We start from the raw sequence: 21,048 nt of genomic DNA, 5'->3' as shown, positions 1-21,048 counted from the left end.
AGAGAAGCCGAGCAAGAGGCAATGAAGCCATTATACTAATGCCAACCAATTCCCTACCCTCTTCCCACCCTTCCTTTTGGTCCACGATTTTATCATTAGACCCAAATTATTTTAAGAAAACCCGTTAGGATAAGTGCCTTTAAAGGGCTTTTCTCTAATGCCAAAGGGAAGACTGTTACAAATAGGGGTTTATGAAGACTAGGAATGTCTGCATATTTTTACAGAAATTACTTTTACTTTTAAAGAGTCTCTGTGGAGTTACTCCGAAAAGCGCTCTGGGAGTGAGTGGTGAGCGCGCGGAGCTGGGGGCACTCGCTGTGCGGTGCCCTGGGCGCGGACAGGTCCAAGGCCTCCATTTCCGCCAGAGGGGATGGTAGGGCAGGCAGGAGAGCACTGCTAGGTTGAAAGCCCTTCTGTGTGACTTTTGGCATGACTCTTGGCTTCCCAGGCGCCCGCGGCGCCTGGGGGAAATGCGTTCGGTGCCCTGGGCACAAAAACGTATTTGCCTCAGGCACCCTAAACTAGCAAATTTGGTGAAAATAAGCCAGACATGTGATCCAGGAAGGCCTCTGCTTATGTGTCCTGACACAGCCTTTGTCAACACTGGCACTCACAGCGGCCGTCGCGTTTCCCCAGACAAGCCGGTCAATTATGGTGAGGCCTCGGGCAGGCCAAGCAGTCCCGACTCTGAGGATGGTGAGGCCAAACCCAGCTGCGGTGGGCATGCTGATGGGTTTGAGAGTCTCCACTTTCTTCGGGGATCTTGGCAGACCCTCACCTCTCTGGTAAGACCTTCGAGACCTGACCAGGCCTCAGCCAGAGAGCAACAATCAGGGAGCGCTGTGCACCCCAGAGCTGCTCCTTAGCATTGCGCCAAAAGCAGGGTCGGCCCTAAGCCCCCAGATCCGACTGCAGGAACCCGAGCAGATCGGCTGGCAGCAGCAACCTTGGTCGCCCGGCCAGGGTCAACCCAGACTGTTCTCCCGAGGAGGGGCACAAGCTTAGTTCACGTGGCGCAGCGCTCAGTGTGGCCATGAGTGCGCACTCAGATTCAGGCAAGTGGACACTATTGCTGGGACTAACTAGCTTCTGCTGTATTATTACTCTCTTCGGAGCATTGCTGCCAGCACCAACTGCAGTTTGTTAAATTTCAGGGGAGCAAGTTCAAAGAAAAGCACTAGGGACTGAGCTTCAGCAGGAAGCCACGCTGCGTCGGGGCGTAGGAGCATAGGAACTCCAAACCAGACAACCTGGCATTCTGAGGTCAGGCCCAGGGGGAGAGGGTGAGGTGTCGGAAGAAGCCATTGAAACGCTCTTCTTAAAGTGTCCTGTAGCATCCCGACCTTGCGTGAGTAGGAGGCTCAGCTCTGCGTTCTTTGGACAGTTTCTAGCCGGCTCCCGGGCAGCCTTGTGGAAACGCTGAGTGTTGACTTACTCACTCCTCTTGCGTTGGCCATTTTCTATTCCTTCCTATCCCTTTCGGTATCTTCTTATCTTCAGGTATCCTGAAAGTCTGCCTTTCTCTAATAAACACGGGGAAAGATAAGAAAATGGTCGTTTAATATGTTTTACAAAAATTCACAGCAGCAAGAACAACAGCTATTGCTGACTTGAGGAAGTATACAAACTAGTTATCAACCAAGTTATCTTGTAGAGCTGTGCCAGCTTGTTTATAAATATATGTCTTAAAAACCCTAAATTTCCGGAAAAACATTAGGTGTCTTTTAAATGAAAAACATGTAATACAAGTTCTAGGATACTTGTATGCCAATAAAGGTCCAACTCATAGAGAAAAGTACAGCGTAGCCGAGGACAAGAGCTGTCTAGTAAACCTGTTTCTACCCCGTTACCAAAACTCACTTTTGATGGCAGTGGTTGGAGGGATGGGGGTAAGGTGTCACCAAACCCACATAATATCCCTGGAGATTCCTGGAAATGCAAATATACTACACAGAATCCCGTGTGTTTTGTGACATGTAACCACATGTGCCCATAACAGAGGGAACAGCTAATGGCAAACTCCCATAACGAATGTTTAATCTGCAGTTTTGGGCAAGAAGCTGGGTATTTGGTTGCCAATCCCTGCATTACATGAATTTCGAGAGGTTGAGATGGAGTTTATGGTTCTGACACAGCTCTAGAGATAGGGGCATTAATAATACATTGAAAATAATACTAATTAAAACAATACTAATTCAATAATTTCTAAAAGTCACAGGAAGGGAGAAGAAATTAGATTGGAGACGATCTCACTTTACCTGAGCTTTACCTGGGCTTTTTCCACCAATGCTTTGAGGATAACCTTCTTGGAAATTGATCACAGTACTTTGATAAATGCTTTCAGCCTTCCAGATCCAGCTTGGCTCCTACTTCCACAGCTTTTAAAAGTCCTCCTCAATTCCAACAAGTCAGCTTGGCCCCAGGGGCAAGTGTGTTCTGAGGCAAGTGTGATCCAGTTTATTAGGTCAGGTTCTAGGTGGAGATTTATCTCCTGGGGCCTCAGCCCATCAACCCCAGGCATCAGTTTTCTTCTTTGCCCACCTATTTTGCCTTTTAGAGTATTGTTCATCTTTTTCCATATTCAGGATATAAACCCAGAATTCAGCGTTCCTTCTTTTATGTCAGTCAAGATATCTAACTAGAATAAGCTGCTGTGCATCCTTTTCTGATTTGCTTCCTTCAAATCTGAACTTTCCGGATGGGCACCAACACTTGCAGGAAGTGATGGGGTGAGAGAGGCAGTAGGAGAGCAACAGAGGTGGGGAGTAATTGATTTCTTTGAAAACCTAACAAAATTTAGGACATCCTAGGATTTCAGCACTTTCATATCTTCATGGCTTAGTGATGCTACTTCACATCTTCTTGATGGGGATGAGGAGCAGTGCCTGTGGGTGAGGCGTGGAGCGGGAATCAGGAGGAATAATGAGGGTTAACAAGACTATTACAGATTCAAGTCTCAGCCTCTCTGGAAAACTTTCTCCTCTAGTAACTGAGCTGTGTTGGAGCAAGCTAGATCATTCCTCTGGCACCATGGGATCCTAACAGAGGGGGAGAAAGCTATTTTGTGAAGATAAAGATGACGGATGCTACCATTTGAAGTGACATCTAATATTATTCCTGCAACCAGTTGTTGTTGTTAGGTGGCAGCTTTCCCAGTGATTTGGGATTTGTTTTAAGTTTCTTTTTTTTTCTTTTTTAGTTCCCATTTAGAGCCTAGAATTAGAATAATTGAAGAAGTTAAAATTATTAGAAAGTCCATTGAAATGACTATTTGACGCTCCGCCACCCCCAAAGTAGTGCTTTATTAGAAAGTAAAATTCAGATAAATGATTCGCAGATTAAGGCATCTTGACTCATTTTACTAAAAAAGAAAAAAAAAACGTCACAGACTAAAAGCTGCTTTTAATGCCCATCTTCCCTTTGTGAATATGTTTTGGGAAATGAAAAAAATATTTATATATACAGCATTAAAGCAGCTGTAGAATAAATGTATAGACCACTCTAGTTTCTTCCAATTTCAACTTACTGAGAGAAATGTCACACTTACATACGAATAGTGGGAATGTCAAGACAGGATTTCCTTTTTGCAGTGAGAGTTTGAGGCTTATAAGTAGAGCAAGAAAAAAAATGTGTGCTGAATCAGGCGAACTATGCCAAATGTAGAAGAGCAATGGTCTGAAGAGGGGAGGAGCTGGTGGAGAGAAACTTTCATGAAAAAGTACTAAAATAATTGAATGTCATGTAGCATGGCAGGATGCCAGGTGACCTCGTGTTTGTGTGTGCTCTGCTGCTGTTTTCCTTCCCTGCCTTCATCTTCAACCTTCCCACAGCTCTGCAGACATAACAGATACTGAAATATATTTTGCATCAAAGCAGCTCAAGAGGTTTTCATCAAAATAAAAATATATGCACACACAAATAAATATGTAGGCTTTTCTTTAAAATATATGCCCAATCCACCATTATCTACTCCAGAAAACACACCTACAGACTAAAGTGTAACTTTGTGACATTTTTGAAGTTTCCGCCTTTAAAAAAACAATTAGACAGATGCTAATCGATCTTATAAGTCTTCAAAGTATGCTGCTGCAAAGCTGTCCAGTATAATGAATTAAATTTTTACACTGATTGTAATAATAATATTAAAGGTTTTGGTGTTTTATAAACTTCTGACTTTTCAAAAAGTGGTGCTTATTTCTGAATATCAGTGTTTCAATAATAGTTTTTCACACAGTTGCCTTTTCTTAAAAGACAGAGAAGTAAACTTCTGTTCTCCTAAAGGATCCAATTTAAATGTAAAAATACAGTATGACTCTTTGCCCTTGGTGCAAATATTTTGATTTATTTAACGTATGTGCACCCGTTACTATAGACATTGTTTGCTTTTAGTATAAAAAATGTATTTTAATCCAAACTTTAAAATAATTCATCTGTAATAATCTAGTCACCTCTATTTCTTTCTACGGCTGTCGTCATTTTTTCAGGAAGTTCTGAATATAATAAAGACCGTTAACGTTAGACTTCCTCTATGACACATATAGAAGTACATAAGTAAGTTAAACTGTATTCAATTCATAGACTGGTATTTCACCAGCAAACTATTAATCATGTCTCTAAAACGTTTTTCCACTATGTTGTTTGATAAGTGAACTGTTAAACTTCTATTCGATATATTTAAATACATTTTTTTTTTTTCCAGCTGAGTTACTAGATATGTCTGAAAGACAGGGCTGTTTATTTTCAAAAAGACGTGCGTGCATATTTACTCCTTGAGATTTCCCATTTCAGGTAAAGACTTCCTTAAAGAAAAATCTCAGTAAAGATAGCTGAGACAAAATGATGGATACTTCTCCTTTGGACTGGAATTGTACAACGTAAATGTGAAGTCCGTGGTCATTAATCAAACCCGACCTTCAGAGTATAGCCAATATACAAAATCGAAGCGAGTCCAAGGAGTGAAGTAGATTGGCCTCCCATAAGTTCCCTACCTACTGTGCCCCTTCCATGCCCACTGATATCTTTTATCTCAAGATAAGAGGCCCGGGTTTAGACCCCAAGGTGGTGAGCTTAGAATGAATCTCATTGTGGGCATGAAAACGTCTCGAAATCTAGCTTATCCTCTTTGTCATGGTGTTTTATAAGTTCAACAGAAAGAGGAAAAACACAAACACATTTATTACATCAAGGATTATTCAGAGAAAAAAAAGAGGGAGGAGAGAGCGCCAGCTCCTTTATTTCGAAAATCATCAAAGAACTTTAGAGAAAGGTGAAGATTAATATTCACTCCTTTTTTCCTCCCAACCTGTCTTGCCTATCCCCAGCAACACAGATTCCTGATGTGAATTTTGATGAGTTTTAATATGCTATCTGTCGTAATGAGAATTTCGGAACAAAAAGCTCTCTGTGGCTGGCAGAAGGGAAGCCGAGCTTGTAGGACGCCCCTCCTAGGCGTGCAGGACCAAGGGCTGCAAGCGGTGTCCCTGCTCGCGCTGAACCACTTCCCAAAGCCTGCGCCCTCGCCCAGTGACAGCTGTAGACAGACATCTCGTTAGCCCTTTCTGATCAGGAACTGTGGACAGGTTGTGTACGCAGCAAATTTTTGGAGGCAGATTGGTGCGCCCCATTGCATGGATGGACCGCCACTTGCTGCGCACCTCGGTGAAGGACCACCCTCCTGGCTCTCGGCCTGGAGGGAGCCATGAGCGACTGCATTGCGGGACGTCTGGAATGAGGGCCGGGTCTCCACTCAATGCAGTGGGAGAAGTCCATTACAATCAGGAACGACTCTGTGGTTAAACGGGCATAGGTGGAGGAGTCTGTATTCTGAGCAAAGAGAATGAAGTTTCGTTTCTCATGCAAACTTAAAAGAGCCTCGACGACGAAAATGGAAAGGAGTTAGTGGTTAACCGATTTGATGCTAATATTTCATCAGTGGTGCTTTTCCCCCTTTAAAGTTTAACTCTTGGAAAAACAGCATATTTTAAGCTTTCCATCCAAATATTGATGTTGGCAAATGGGTCATCTAGCCGTCCCTTGGTAAGGACAGTGCCCTTTTTGTTTCATATGTTGGCAATCAGAATTAATCCATATCACAAAATGCGACAGATTTAGAGGAGTTTAGTCAAGAGACATGCTACTCTCTGACAATACAAAGAGCACGCCTGCACACACACACAAACGTGGGGGGACAAACGGGTGAGGGGAGAGCGCCCGAAAGTAGCTCATACCTCACTCTTAACTACCTGTCCTCAACAAGTAATGATCGACTCCCCCGATGGAAAAAAATAAATGCCAGTTTTCAGCCTGACTGCCAATATTTTCAATGCCAGGTCACGGTAATGTCTCTTCTTAAGATCTTGTTCCACAGTAAAAATTTCTTAACCCTTACTGGATTTTTTAATGACCTTTTTATTAAACCAAGTTGACGCATTACCTATAGCAGGGTGGCACCCTGGGCATCCGAAGACCTCTGTTGAAAAGTCTCAGAGACCTCATGGGATTACATCATCTTTCAGTTTCCAACATCAGATGCCCCCAAATGGACCCTCGTTACACAATCCTAAAAAAATTAAACACTTTCTTACCTTCACATTTGCTCTCTCAGTTCACAAACATTCATGAACGCACAATTTATTAATACAGTTCAAATATAATAAGCAATTAAAATGTTTACTGCCATTCTACTAAATAAGTATTTTTAAGATACCAAAAAAAAGTCTTTAAAGAATATATTTATTTCCACTTCTTTATGAGGTTTCAAACACTTTTTGCAGTATTAAAATTACTATAAAATAAGTATTTAAAAAAACACTTCAATTTTAAAAAGGACTTGTTTTGGGTTCACTTCTGATTACTGTTCTTGAAATTTTTTATTTTACACTGTATTTGATTCATATATGCTACTTTTGGGGAGAGGTATACAGCCACTCTTTTGCCACATTAGGAATTGCTTAATAATTGAATTGAGTTGAATTAAGCAAAATCTAAATACCCGATTTACCTGTTTCCAGTAGAAATGCCCTTCAATCTTGCATTCTCTCTTAGGTTAATAAAACTTTGAATATTTGGCTTAAAATTTAAAAAGAAATATAAATCTTGGCAAAATAAAGAACTTTTACTAATTTTTGCTTTTATGAAATAAAGTAGATCTATATGTACTGTTTCATTTAAGATATATTGGCTTCTTTGGGCATCTCTACTGGATCACAGTTGAGGCAAACCATATAGGATATAAAAGTGTCTCTATGGTACATCATGCAACTATTTAGTTCTAGAGGTGAACACCATGGAATCCTGTAAATCACTTTAAAAAATTTATTCAGGTATCATCCATTAAAGGTGTAACTTTTTTCAATATTTTCACCAAAAACTTAAATATAGATATTTTATACTTACTATGCTTTACAATTTATGGATTCTTATGATGGCCAGCTAAATCTTTAGAATATCACAACAATTGGGATGCAGATATTTTGGGCAAAGGTAGAATGATAGGATTAAATTAATGGACGCAAACTCAAAATTGCAAATTAAAGTTAAAAAATATAGAGAAGAGAAACAAAGCTTATGGGGTTCCAACAATAAAGCTCTGAGGATACTTTTGAGTCTACAGTATGACTTAGTTGCTAAGAAAGCTAAAAAAAATTAGGTTATATTACATTAACAGAAATGAAACAGTCACACTTCAAGGAAGATCAGATCTTCAAAATACATTGAAATACGAAGAAATCTAGAGAATCAAAAAGAGCTCCGGAAACTATTTTTATGGAGAAAGAATAATAATATGAAGCTATTTTGTATACTGTGGCTGATGCAAAAAGGATTTGTAAACCATATCATATTAAAGAATGGTTGTAAGAGTTAGTGAATTTTAGCTAAGACATTAGAAAGAGTGATTAAATTCATTCAGTTTTGCCCCAGTGGTGGAACTAAGTGGATTGACTTGAGTTAGAATTTTTTTTTTTTCATGTAAAAGACTAACTTTCTAACAATGAAAATTCCCTGTAACTAAAGTGGCTGATTCTCAAAATTGCACATTCAGTTGCACTGAACAAGGTATGTTACAGGGTTAAACCTGTCATGCAATTCTCTTTCAAATCAAAACTTCCAAATGACATCTTTAATGCTCACAATAGTTTATATATCTGAAGTTTGTTCATAAATATGTTATAGTACTACTTTTTAAAATCCGGATTAATTTTCTCTAAGGAGAAGAAAATAACTCCTTATATTTTGCCTTAAGCTGAAATTAAAGACTAAACTTAGAAAAGAGTGTCTTCTGTCGAGTAACTATGGTATCATTCTAGCCTATGTTTTCGTTATACAGATAAGCAAGTTTGGCTAAGTGGTTACACACTTCTATCATAATGTGTATTTATGCATATCTATTTCATCTATAACACCAAAAATGTAATAATGTAGAGACTAGATTCAGACTCACTGGGGTTATGTCCAGCTCTACCACTCACTGGCTATGGGATACTGAGATTCTGATTCAGTGTAATCGTCTATCAAATGAAGACTGTTTATTTCCAAGGATAGGAGTTAATATAAAGAAAGTTAATGTATCTAAAGCATTTAGAACAGTGCCTGGTCATAAAATAAGCATTATGTGTTTGCTGCTGTTATATATTTTAAAATTCACATTGTGAAATCATTTACTAAGGATTATGGACATAGAAAAAATAATTAACAAATGGTGCTATAACAATGAAAAGTGACTTAAAAAGCAGAAACAGATTCAACTATTTACATTAAGAATATGAAGCATATAATTATGATTGTTAGAAGATGGAAAGAAAATGGATCACACATGAGAAAGAAATCTCTATGAAGTTTCTAAGTCCTGAGGTGTGTGTACTGCATTAAGGTAAGTGTGTTTACCCCAAACTATTATTCGGTTAAGTTATAAACATAAGTATTGCCTCTAACATAAATTTTCCATGATTTTTGTGACTCAGGAGATGGGGGTCCTACTCCTAACTCTGCCATTAATAATCTGTATAACCTAAAACAAGGACAGTTGCCTTTTAAAGTCTCAGTTTCTCTGTTAAAATATTCCAATTGTAAGACTATGTATTTTTAATGTGTTTTGAAAAGTTTATTAGAAATACAATTCTTATCAATTAAACTACATGGTCTCTAAGATGCTGCTATGAGTGGATGTGTTCCTCCAAAATTCATTATGTTGAAACTCTAATCCTCCACGTGATAGTACTTGGAGATGGGGCCTTTAGAAGGTAGTAAGGTTAGATTAGGTCATGAAGGTGGGGTCCTCATGATGGGATTAACCCACTTGAAAGGGGATGAAGAGATACAAGATCTTTCTCCCAGATATGTGAAGATACAGTAAGAAGATGGCTTTCTTTAACCAAGAGGAAGGCCCTAATCAAGAACCCCCGAATACTGACACTCTGATCTCAGAATTCCAGCCTCCAGAACTGTGAAAAATAAGTAGTTGTTATTTAAGTCACCAAGTCTATGGTACTCTGTAACAAGAGCCCAAGCTGTCTAAGATAGAAAGGCATTCCAATTCTTTGATTCTAATGTATCCCAGACAAATAATCTTAGAAATTCTAGCTTTTTGCAGACAATACTAGACTTAGAGGACTCATCATAGTGCTCCTGAAGCCCTCAAGGAACTCAATCCCTTGAGTAGGTTAGCTTGTTCAGGAAATCACTGTCTATATCAATATCTTTGTGAGCAAAGTATTTACAAATGGTTCTACCAATGTCTATACTTGGAAGCAGCTTCACTCAGATTTAAGAGGCATCAGCACATGTAAAATCAACTATCAACAGAACGAAATGCCAATACCTCTGTAGATCAAGTTTTCTTCCACTTAATAATACTAATAAATTGATATACCCAATAAGTACAGACTTCAGTGTAGGTAACTTGTTATCTCTTCATATTTGAATTAAATTACTATTTCCCCTAACTATGTCTAATTTTATTTCAAAATATACCAATAATTGTTGGAATTAACATTACCTGAGAATACTATTGCCTTCCTATTTTGAAAACCATCACATAGCCGTTTTCCACCTGGAGATTATACAAATAACCTGAAGCCTATAGATTGGACAGGTATCAGGGTAGTTGATCCAATCCTGTTTCCCACTCACATTTCCCACTAATTCCTGGTCTCTCTCACCAAGCTATCTCAGTTCTATCTAATAATTCAGTCCTTGGTTTGTTCTACTCTCTATTCCCTGGATATATTATTGTGATCTGTCTCTAGGTATTTATTTAGTCTGTGTTCTTCACTTAAAATGCTTTCGTTAATTCATCCTTCAAGATCAGTTAAATAGAATCTGGAAACACCTGCTCCCTGTCCATTATTATTTGAAACCAATCCTTCCTATCTCCAAAACATTTTTTAAATCTCCTTTAGGATACTAAACTATAAGTTCCTTTTAGTGTTGTTTATTGGATCTAGGTCAATATTTTAAAAATAGTTTATGAAGGTAATAAAACAAAAAAGTTTTTTATTCTCAATAGAAAATACAATTGCACAGTTTAAACACTGAATAAGATTAAGAACGAAACAAAACACAGTGGTGGATATCCTTCTCTTTGTCTCCCTAGAAAGACAACTAGCCAATATTTCCCTTAAAGGGAAAGGGATGAAAAAGTAGCTACATACTTACAGATGTTAATAATCTAAAACCACCTTATTTTATGTATTTTAGTTTTCTTTAGGACATATAATTTTAGGCGCTAATACAGCTAAAATTTTATCCTGTAGGACAATGTCCTCATAATTCTATTTAATAAAAGGTATATGTTGAATATATTAAATAAAATAATATTATTAAATTATTTTACCAATTTATTTTACAGAGAATACAGGTCAGTCTAATCAATTATCTGGCACCCGCCTTTGGGCCCTGGTAGTAGAAACATTTTCTGGTTGCATTTTGGAGTATAGTGCATTGCGTAAAAAGTCTTGGTGTTGACATTCCCACCTGTTTTCTAGAAATTCGTCTTGTACTTGCCCATGTGAAAAAATAAGTTAACGTGCTATTAGAAATTTATACATTTTACATTTCCAAAGATTCTACACACTTACAGTGGAAGAGGCTTAAGACTGATGTATTTAAAATATTGAGTTCTACTTCCATTTCAAGACAAATCTAGAGGAATCAGTTCTCAAAGTTTTTTTTTTTTTTTTTTTTTTTGAAAAATTTCCCGTCATTTCATGGAAATATTTCCTAAACATGGTATGTCGAATTGATCCAATTTTAATCTGCTTAGAGTATTTTTGGTTTAATTTTGGAATATTGTTCTGGAAAGGTTTACTGCGTCAAGTTGGTATTTGCTGAATGTTTATGAAAATCAAGATACTAGGCCAGGGGCTTCTCATTATACTTTGTCACTTGACCCTATGAGTTATACATCAGTCTGAACTTAATGGTAAGGAAATAGGCTCAGAAAGTTTGTCACTTGTTCAAGATGCCCATCAGAGCAAGGATTAGAACACAACACAATCAGATTAAAAAAAAAAAAAAAAGTTCCTTTCACTTTCTTCCATATGTCTCACACCAAAATATGTACTTAGCAGAACAAAATTGTTGTGCTGATTTCTTACTCTGTCTATGTATCACACTGAGTTATTCCAAGCACTGGTTTTATTTCGAACTTAATAGAAAATCCATTGTTGGATCAAATCTGAATAATGTGGAGAAAGATGAGAAAGAGATTCACCCTTACCAAGTCTCCTTGTAATTTTCTACTGATACATGAACTTTGGTAGAGAACTCTTGAATCCAATAACTTTGAGAGAAAACCTCACATCCATATGAAAGTTTAAAGTATTAATTTAGCATTTATCATTTGATTTGTAATATGTATTAACATTTACTAATAGCTACATACTTATAGATGTTAATCTAAAATTACTTTATTTTTATGCATGTTTGTTTTCTTTAAGACATGTAATTTTAGGGGCTTATATAGTTAAAATTTTCTCCTGTAAGACAATGTCCTCCTAATTCCATTAAATAAAAGGTATCTGTTGGATATATTAGATTAAATAAAATACAGTACTAAATTAATTTTACCAATTATTTTTACATTTCTAATATGACTTAAAAATGTAAAATTACATATGTGGCTCACATTATACTTATGTCGTACAATACTTATCTAGATCAATCCTTTGGGATTAAATAGTTTGAAAGTTTCCATTACAGCGTTTGTGGGAGAAAACTACATTTCAGACATATTTGTTTTAAAAAATAGTTTTATATTTACTCATCTGGTTATCACTGGCAGCTGCATTCAGGCCTCCATAAGGAAATTATGAATTTGAAGTGCTTTCTCACCTCTGCTCTTGCAATATAAATGTGGTTATAACAACATCTCCTAAAATGTAGGAATGTTATGCAGATTATATTCGTCAGTAATGGCAAATATAACCATGAAATGTAAGGAGAACTTTTCCTGTTGCATTATTAATTGAACTGGTTCACTTTTCTCAAGAACTTGAAAGAATCTTCCTGTAGCACCTTGGCTTGCTGTTGTCTTACAGCAAAGACGACTAGCAAGTAAGTTCTCACTCTAACCTCCCATTGCTATAGCAGACATCAGCAATTGTGACACTCTTCCATGCTTCCTTACGCATTCTTCTGTACTGAAATCTAAGGAAACCTCATGATCCTTTCCTACGAGTGGCTATTCCAGATCCACTAGAGAGGGCTCTTGAAACTTACTTGCTCCCTTGCCCTGAAGTGCTGACAGGGATGTGAGTTACAGAGAAGTCACATGAAGCATTTCAGTTTAACTTTTGGTTTGGGTAAAATTCTGTTTCCCAGTAATGTAAATGATCTGCATATTTGAAAAGGAAGTGGGAGTGGTTGTCAGGAAGTGCCACACAAAGCATAATCATATGATTCTTGGAAGTTACAAATGCATTATACTTGTTTTTGTCTTTCAAATATATTCACTTATGCGACTGCTGTTGGCTCTTATGTTTTGTGTCTTTTAGATTAAAACTGGATTTATGATCCAAAAGGATGTCAAATATAATATGGCTCTCATTACAAGAATCCATCCATATCACAGTACAAATTGTGCTATTTGAATAATTAATCATTATATCTATGTAAAACCTGATATGAAATAGATTACAAGTCAGGTGCTAATCCTATTTCTTACAACAAGTATCCAAATAACATAAAAGATTTTATCCTAAGTTTGTAAGATGGTCTTTGATTAAAAAAAAATAAGTACAGGAAATGAAGGGTTAATTCAATTATGCCACTTTAAAGTCTAGAACCACAATCAAGGGTTATTTCCACTTTTTATTTCATAATATTCATTATGTTTAGCAGAATCTAAGGTCTCTTGTTTTATAAACTAGGATTTGTGTGCCCTGTTTTGTGTCATCTCTGAGTCTCCTAATATCTTACCAGTTATTTTCTGCATAAAACACCCTTTCTATATTATTTTACACAACAGCTTCAAGGTTAGTGTTGTCCAACAGAAATATGTTAACTGTACATATAATTTAAATTTTTTTAGTACTTACATTGAAAAAATGAAAAGAAATAAGATACTATTATTTTAATTAATATAACATTATTGGGCAGTTCTATATTTTTATATGAAATCTCTGAAATCTGATATGAATTTTACACTTACACTTTATCTCAGCTGAGATTAGCCATATTTTAAGTACATCCTAATCACAATTGTCTAGTGACTAATGTGTTGCACAGCATAGACCTAGATTACAGTTCTTTCAGTGCTCAGTAAGGGTCTTTCTCTGAATTTCACAATAATTAGAGCAAAAACAACTCCATCTAGGTAAGCAAAAATATCATGGCAGATAACAGATTTCATTGTACACTGAAAAGAACAATAGAATTATATCTCATGTTAGTGACTACTTAGTAATTAGATTTGACAACTGCAATCCCGTAGACTCCTTAGGGGTCTTCTTCCCCTAAATTAAAATATATTAATTATAACTCACTTTGGTCTCAGTGCAGTCATAAAAGCCACAAATCCAGATGATGAATAATTAGCTACACGATAAATAATAATGAATACTGCTTTAAGGACATCACTCTATTTCTCTTTCCTATAAAACTTATTACAGCTACTTTTATTATAGCATACTAGAGTAAAATATAATCAAAATATATCATAAATGTTTAACATTATTTGTCTAAACTTCATATCAATATTACACAGATTTGGAGAAACATGAGAAAAAAATGAGAAAATTACTAATAAGGAGAAAAATCATGGAAATGACTAATTTAATAGCTAAACAGTATACTCAGGAAATACAAGAACTAAAGCTTATTATATTACTGTTGCAAGGATTTGAAAGTAGTCAAAGATTTCTTAAAAGCTGCTATTTATTGTTCATTTGAAATTCAAATTTCAGAAACCTGTTAATACCTACTATGCCTTACAAGATATTCTTTCTAGTTAAAATGTGCTCTCCCTTGTTTTCCCCAAGAAAGAAAAAACTCAACCTAATGTCCAAGAATGTTGGTGTATTCTCTCTTTTGCATCTAAGGTGCAGCAGTGCTCATAATAATGCTTTGCCTTTTGTTATATTATTCTTTTTTCTTTTTTAATAGGAGTGCTGTCCCTCCAACTAACTTATGAACACAGTAAGAAATTATGAGCCAGGCTGGGCAGGCTGGCTCACGCCTGTAATTCCAGCAATTTGGGAGGCCAAGGCAGGTGGACCACTTGAGGCCAGGAGTTCGAGACCAGCCTGGCCAACATGGTGAAACTCTGTCTCTACTGAAAATATAAAACATTAGCCAGCTGTGGTGGTGGACACCTGTAATCCCAGTTACTAGGGAGGCTGAGGCACAAGTATCACTTGAACCCGAGAGGCAGAGGTTGCAGTGAGCCGAGATTCCAACACTGCACTCCAGCCTGGGCAAGAGAGCAAGATTCCATCCAAAAAAAAAAAAAGGAAGGAAGGAAGGGAGGGAGGGAGGGAGGGAGGGAGGGAGGGAGGGAGGGAGGAAGGAAGGAAGGAAGGAAGGAAGGAAGGAAGGAAGGAAGGAAGGAAGGAAGGAAGGAAGGAAGGAAGGAAAGAAGGAAAGAAAAGAAGGAAAGGAAAGAAGGAAGAAAGGAGAAATTATGAGCCATATCTAGTAATGATTTGGAATGCTGCCCAAAACACCTAATAAGATCTCTTATATATACTATATACACAAACACATTGTTGGTGGATTGGACCTTGGGACAGGGCTATCTCCATAAACCAATGTAGTTGATTTTCATCAAAATATTCTGAAATCTCCAAACACCCACACCTAGCACTTCTACCAAGCTTTTTGTGATTAGCTATTCATTTTGCCATTCTTACTAGCTAGAAGGCAGTGATGATAAGTGTTACCTCACTGGGATGGGGTACTTACAGAAAGGTGAGAATTAAATGTGGAAGGGGTCGGGGGTAGGATATAGAGCACAGGAGAGGACAAAACGTCAATGTGGGTCACATGTTTGAATAGTAACATTGCCTAAGTCCATCACGGTCAGTCCAAAATTCAGTGCCAACTAAGTGAAGAGACAGGCTCATATTTTTACCTCCCCGAATCTTAAAAACAAATATTAGTCAAAATGTTGACTCAAGGAGACAGGAGAAAGAATATTTCTTGGTTTGATTTCTTTCATGCTTTATCCAATTTTTAAAATTTGAGTTTAACTTTTCTATTTCCATCAACACAAATAAAGTAGTGATACAAAATGATAAGTTTGAGCATTGAAATAACTTTTTAAAGATAATAATGTCAAGGCTGAACACAATAAACAACAGTATTAAAAAACTTCCATTTTGACACCATAATTAGGAGAGTATTTTATTGACACATATATCAATCATTACCTACAAATTTAGGAGCATCAGCACCATTCATCATCCTCAAAGTTAATATAATGAAACAATTACACAGGTTACAGAATAAGGAAACTATAGATTAAAGTTATTTTGGGGCTGAAACAGTTTAATCCTAAGAATTTCAGTTCTCATGCCAGCTTTTCCACTTCATTGATTTCCGTATATAATCCATAAAACAACATCAATATCAGCTTTAATGTGGCTTGTCTCCTTCAGGGTTCGCAACAAGCTGAGATAAAATATTTTCCTTTATTACATTATGTTGGTTTGTGGGTGTTGTTAGTAAAAGGATGACAATAAGAGAATGTTCATAAAACAACTACACATGGAGTGGAAATTCTAGGACAAAACATATGAATCTACGTCTTCTTTATTGATTGACAGCTCAAGTCTCATTAACTTTTCTATCTCAGTCAAGTTAAAAGATAGGTTGGCAATGCAATAGGGATCCAAACGTAGATGGGGAATACAAATTAATACATGTATCTCTACATCTCTTCAATCATCTTAGGTGAAATATTTTAATAAAATACAGGGAAAACAAAAAGACACTGAAGTTCACTGGATGCTATTATTGAGCAACACAGCTATGGAAACTGAAAAACTATGAATTTAGCTTTATGGAAAAAGTTCCAGACTCAGGAGAGTAACAGATCTAAGAGAACTAACTGTAAACACGGCATTTTGTACATTAAATTTACTAAGATATGGTAGAACATTAATCACACAATAGTAAGACTTTAATAAAATGGGTCTGCAATTTTAGAAAATAGGTGAATATTACGAAATGATAATTTGAACTTTGAAAAAGTACTTTTAAATGACAATTTTAAGGTAATTTAATGAAAAATTAAAATGATAGAGTATTTCTTGAATTAGTATAATAATGTTAATGAACCAAAATTAGCATCTACCTCTATAAATAAGGGTAATAAACATCTGACATTACAGATAAAATATCCAATTATCCAAATGATAATTACTTAAATTTCTATTCTAATTTAAATTGAATATACATTTTATCATTACTCTCTAATCTGTGTAAGGTAATTTAAAATTTAAAAATAAAGGCCTTTGTCACTGTTCATTTTCACTTATTCCATGTATTAATTTATCTTTGAAATACTCTATTACAATAATCTAATAGAACAAAGTTTATTAATATATTAATCATTATTGCTACATTAAACAGCATCAATAAGAAAGTTACATTCTCTTTTATGTGTATAGCATTAATATTTATTATTGGTAACAAAAGCTATCTTTAATACACGTGTCATAAAAATTAAAACTAAAAAACCTAGATATGCAAATTTCATTACAATAGCTCAAGAATTTTCTGGAGGCCATTTCACATGAACACAGGAAGAAATGCAAAACTCCATTTTACAGATGAGAAAAAAGATAACTCTATTAGAAAACAAACTTGTTAAATATGTATAATAAACCAAATTAAATATAGTACTCTAAAACCTTGTATCCAATTGGTATCATGACTAGATATCCAGACTTCATGAATAGTTTGCCACATGTTTTGAATGCTGAAGCCTTAAGGATTAGTTGGAAATGTTCGCCTTCTTTTTGCCACTTCCCCATCCACCACTGAGTTGTACAGGATTGTCTCGGAATGATATACGTTCTTTTTTAGAAGGTCTTGTATTTGTTATTATTGGCGATATTGGTATTCCCTTAACTGAACAACCTAGACAGTGATATTAAATGTACATTTTCACTTATATGAAGCAAATAAATTATATTTTAAAGTTAGAAATATATTTAAGTCAAAAACATGCATTTGAAAAGTCTACGATCTTGGAGTTTAACAGAAGTATCTTTGTTAAGCTTATTTTTGTTTGCAAAGTAATACCACATAATCAAGATTGGTATAAAATGTGTTTAGGTTAAATAGAGAGAGGGTACTAAAAATATTAGATATAATAGTTTCCTTCTATCTACAGATTCAAATATCGTTGGTATTTCACAACTATAAAATGATAAATCTTCTTAGTTTTAAGGTATTTATATTTGTTTATATTTCCATAGTTTAAATTTCCATAATTACTTATATTATAATAAATAAAACATGTTAACATTTGTCTTATAAATAGTCCCATTGAATGAAGGTCTTTTTCAGAAAAAGGTGTTCTTGGTAAAATGGAAAGTATATTAGATCTAGAATGTCAAGATATTCATGAGTTTTACTCTGGCTACATAAAATAGACCTTTGTGACTCTGGGCAGGTAACAGTCTTTCTGAGCATCAGTTTTATAAGTGAGAGAAATAATATGTGCACATCAGGATTATTGTGAAGACTGCCTTTATGATTATGTTGTAAATGGTAGTAAGATCAGTGAGACTGCTTTGTACACAGGTGCTATAAAATGGAAGAAATTGTTATTTTTATATTATAAACACTTTGAGAGGTTAAAAACAATAGTCATAAGACTGGTTCGTGGATTAAGAATGTTTACTCAGTAAGACCCCAGGATGCCATATCATGAATACTATTAAAGAATTATGGCCGGGAGCAGTGGCTCATGCCTGTAATCCCAGCACTTTGGGAGACCAATGCTGGCGGATCACCTGAGGTCAGGAGTTCGAGACCAGCCTGACCACCACGGCGAAATCCTCTCTCTATCAAAAATACAAAATTAGCCGGGCATGGTGGCGCATGTCTGTAATCCCAGCTACTCGCGGGGGCTGAGGCAGGGGAATCGCTTGAACCCGGGAGGCGGAGGATTGCGGTGAGCCGAGTTCGCGCCATTGCACTCCAGCCTGGGCAACAAGAGCCAAACTCCGTCTCAAAAATAAATAAATAAATAAAATAAACACAAAATAATAAAAATTGTGATCCTCTGCTTTAAATCCCGTTAGGATTAAGCAAGAGCACAGGGCTATATCTGTGGGGAAAGGGTTTGGAAAGCAGCAGAGTGAGGCATTCCAGGGCTTCCTCAGTACTGGCTTGAGGCAAAGGTTGAAACTACATGATTCTCCATTTTGATGCTTTCGTGTTTAAGTAAGGTTACAGAGAGAGAAAAAAATATATATAGAATGTTTTTTGAGATTAATACTTTTCCAACTAAAATTTTATATATTTGAAAAATACACATCCAAATAAATAGAAGAGTCAACAAACATTAGGCGATTTGAGGAAATCGGTCTGTAATTTCAAATTTGATGCAACATGATGGTGAATATTGATTGTAAATGTTCATTTTACGTTTAAAAACTCTTTAAATACAGAATACTGAATTTTAGTTTTTAATCTTAAAATTATGATTAGGAAAACAAATTCAAAGGAGTTAATGAACCTCCATAAAGGGAATATATTTTACTTTTATTCCACCAAGAGAACAGTACTAAAAAGCAGGGATAAAGTTAAAGGCTAGCGATTTAGTACAGGACATGCAGGATACAATAGAGACTAATGCTCATGTCTACAGACACTAGTCTGTAACGGAGCTAGAGACAGAGCATGGCTCAGGAATTCAGAGACCTTCATGGTTGGCACTTGTGAAGGCAAATCTCAGTAGAGAGACTAACAGTTAAGAGAGATGCCAACTGAAGTTGACTTCCACACGTTAGCCAGATTCATTCTACGCCAAGCTACTCCCTATAAATCAGTCAGTAGTCCTTCAAGAAAGTGCAAGAACTTTTTCAAGCAACAGAAATATTACTAAGCATAGAAGCAAGAGTTTCTTAGATGATAAACTATTGGCCTAAAATGCATTAAGAAAGTGTCTTAAAAACTTATCCTCTTCTACTTACTATTTATACATTGGAAACATATAACTTCATATTTTTTCCCAGATAACAGAATGGAATGTCTACTTTTGTCCATTTAAAAAAAAATAAAAGTAATAGTAAACCCTCATCTTGCCTCAGCAGTAAAAATTATTTGTAAATAAACTATTTCCTGGATACTGAATATGTATTTATGAGAACACATTAAATAGGGAGAATGCTGGGGTCATGGGTGGAGGTGGAGGGAGAAGGATGTCTGAGTAATGAACTAATGAAGTAAAATCACAATTTTGACATATTAAGATAAAAAAGAGAGATTAATAAAACAGTAAGCAGATTTTCACAAATGACTAATACACACATTTTGTTCCACTACAGTAAGCTAAGTCAAGTGCCTTCCAAGCATTATTCAAAGTAATAAGTAGAAGTACTTTAAAATTTAATTCAATAACATAATTTCTTGTCAATAATATTTTTGAAACTATCTTAGTATAAAGATGCATTAAGGGCTTTCTTCATTTTATTTATTTTTTGATACAGTGTTTTGTAGTCACCCAGGCTGGAGTGCAGTGCATGATTTGAATCTCAGCTTACCAAAGCCTCCACCTGCTGGCCTCAAATGATCCTCTCATCTCACCTCAGCCTTCCCAGAAGCTGGGACTAAAGGCACGTGAAGTGTTTTATTCTTAATATAAGCTTTTTTTTTTTTTTTTTTTTTTAACCAACAATGAAAAGTAACATGTAAGGAGGGTAGTACTTTTTGTAAACACATATAGATAATTTCATATGCTTCTAAAATAAATATTTTAAAATGAAATAGACTGAATTGCATTAAAGCATAGCTTTTCTTTAGATCAAACCTTTATTCTTAATAATGTTTTTACATTTTAAGGGACTTTTCTATTGGCAGAAATTTACCATATGGTACATTTTCCCCCCAATATTATTATATTGTATTTGAAGCTGCTGATGAATCTTTAAATCTTTTTGTACTTATTCACAATGTAAACCTATATTTTAAAAACAGTTTTTTAACTTTTCATTGCTTGGTATAATTCCTTAAACAAATAATAATTACAATTTAAAAAGCACATTGGGTAATATTACAAGACAGCTTTATAGCAATTTTGAAGTGGAATGAAAATACTATAGAAAATGAGTCTTTAACAAACACTTAAGTGAATATATAATGTTTCGTGAAAACAATATTTTAGGTGTGATTAAAAGCTTGAATTGTATTGTTCTACTATGTGTAAATAAACAATTTGAGCAGTAATCTATATAGCTTATTCTCTCATTGCATTTAGTGAGGGTTTTTTGTTATCATATAAATTCCCAAATCACTAACTATATAGAAAATAAATTGAGGAGTAAAATAACACATCTCTGAGAGAATCACATCTTGGCATTCACTGCAAAGTCATTA

This window comes from Rhinopithecus roxellana, chromosome 10 (genome assembly GCF_007565055.1).
Source record: "Rhinopithecus roxellana isolate Shanxi Qingling chromosome 10, ASM756505v1, whole genome shotgun sequence".
NCBI classification, from domain to species: Eukaryota; Metazoa; Chordata; class Mammalia; order Primates; family Cercopithecidae; genus Rhinopithecus; species Rhinopithecus roxellana.
The sequence above is the reverse complement of the archived record's forward strand: the minus strand, read 5'-3'. Positions refer to the sequence as shown.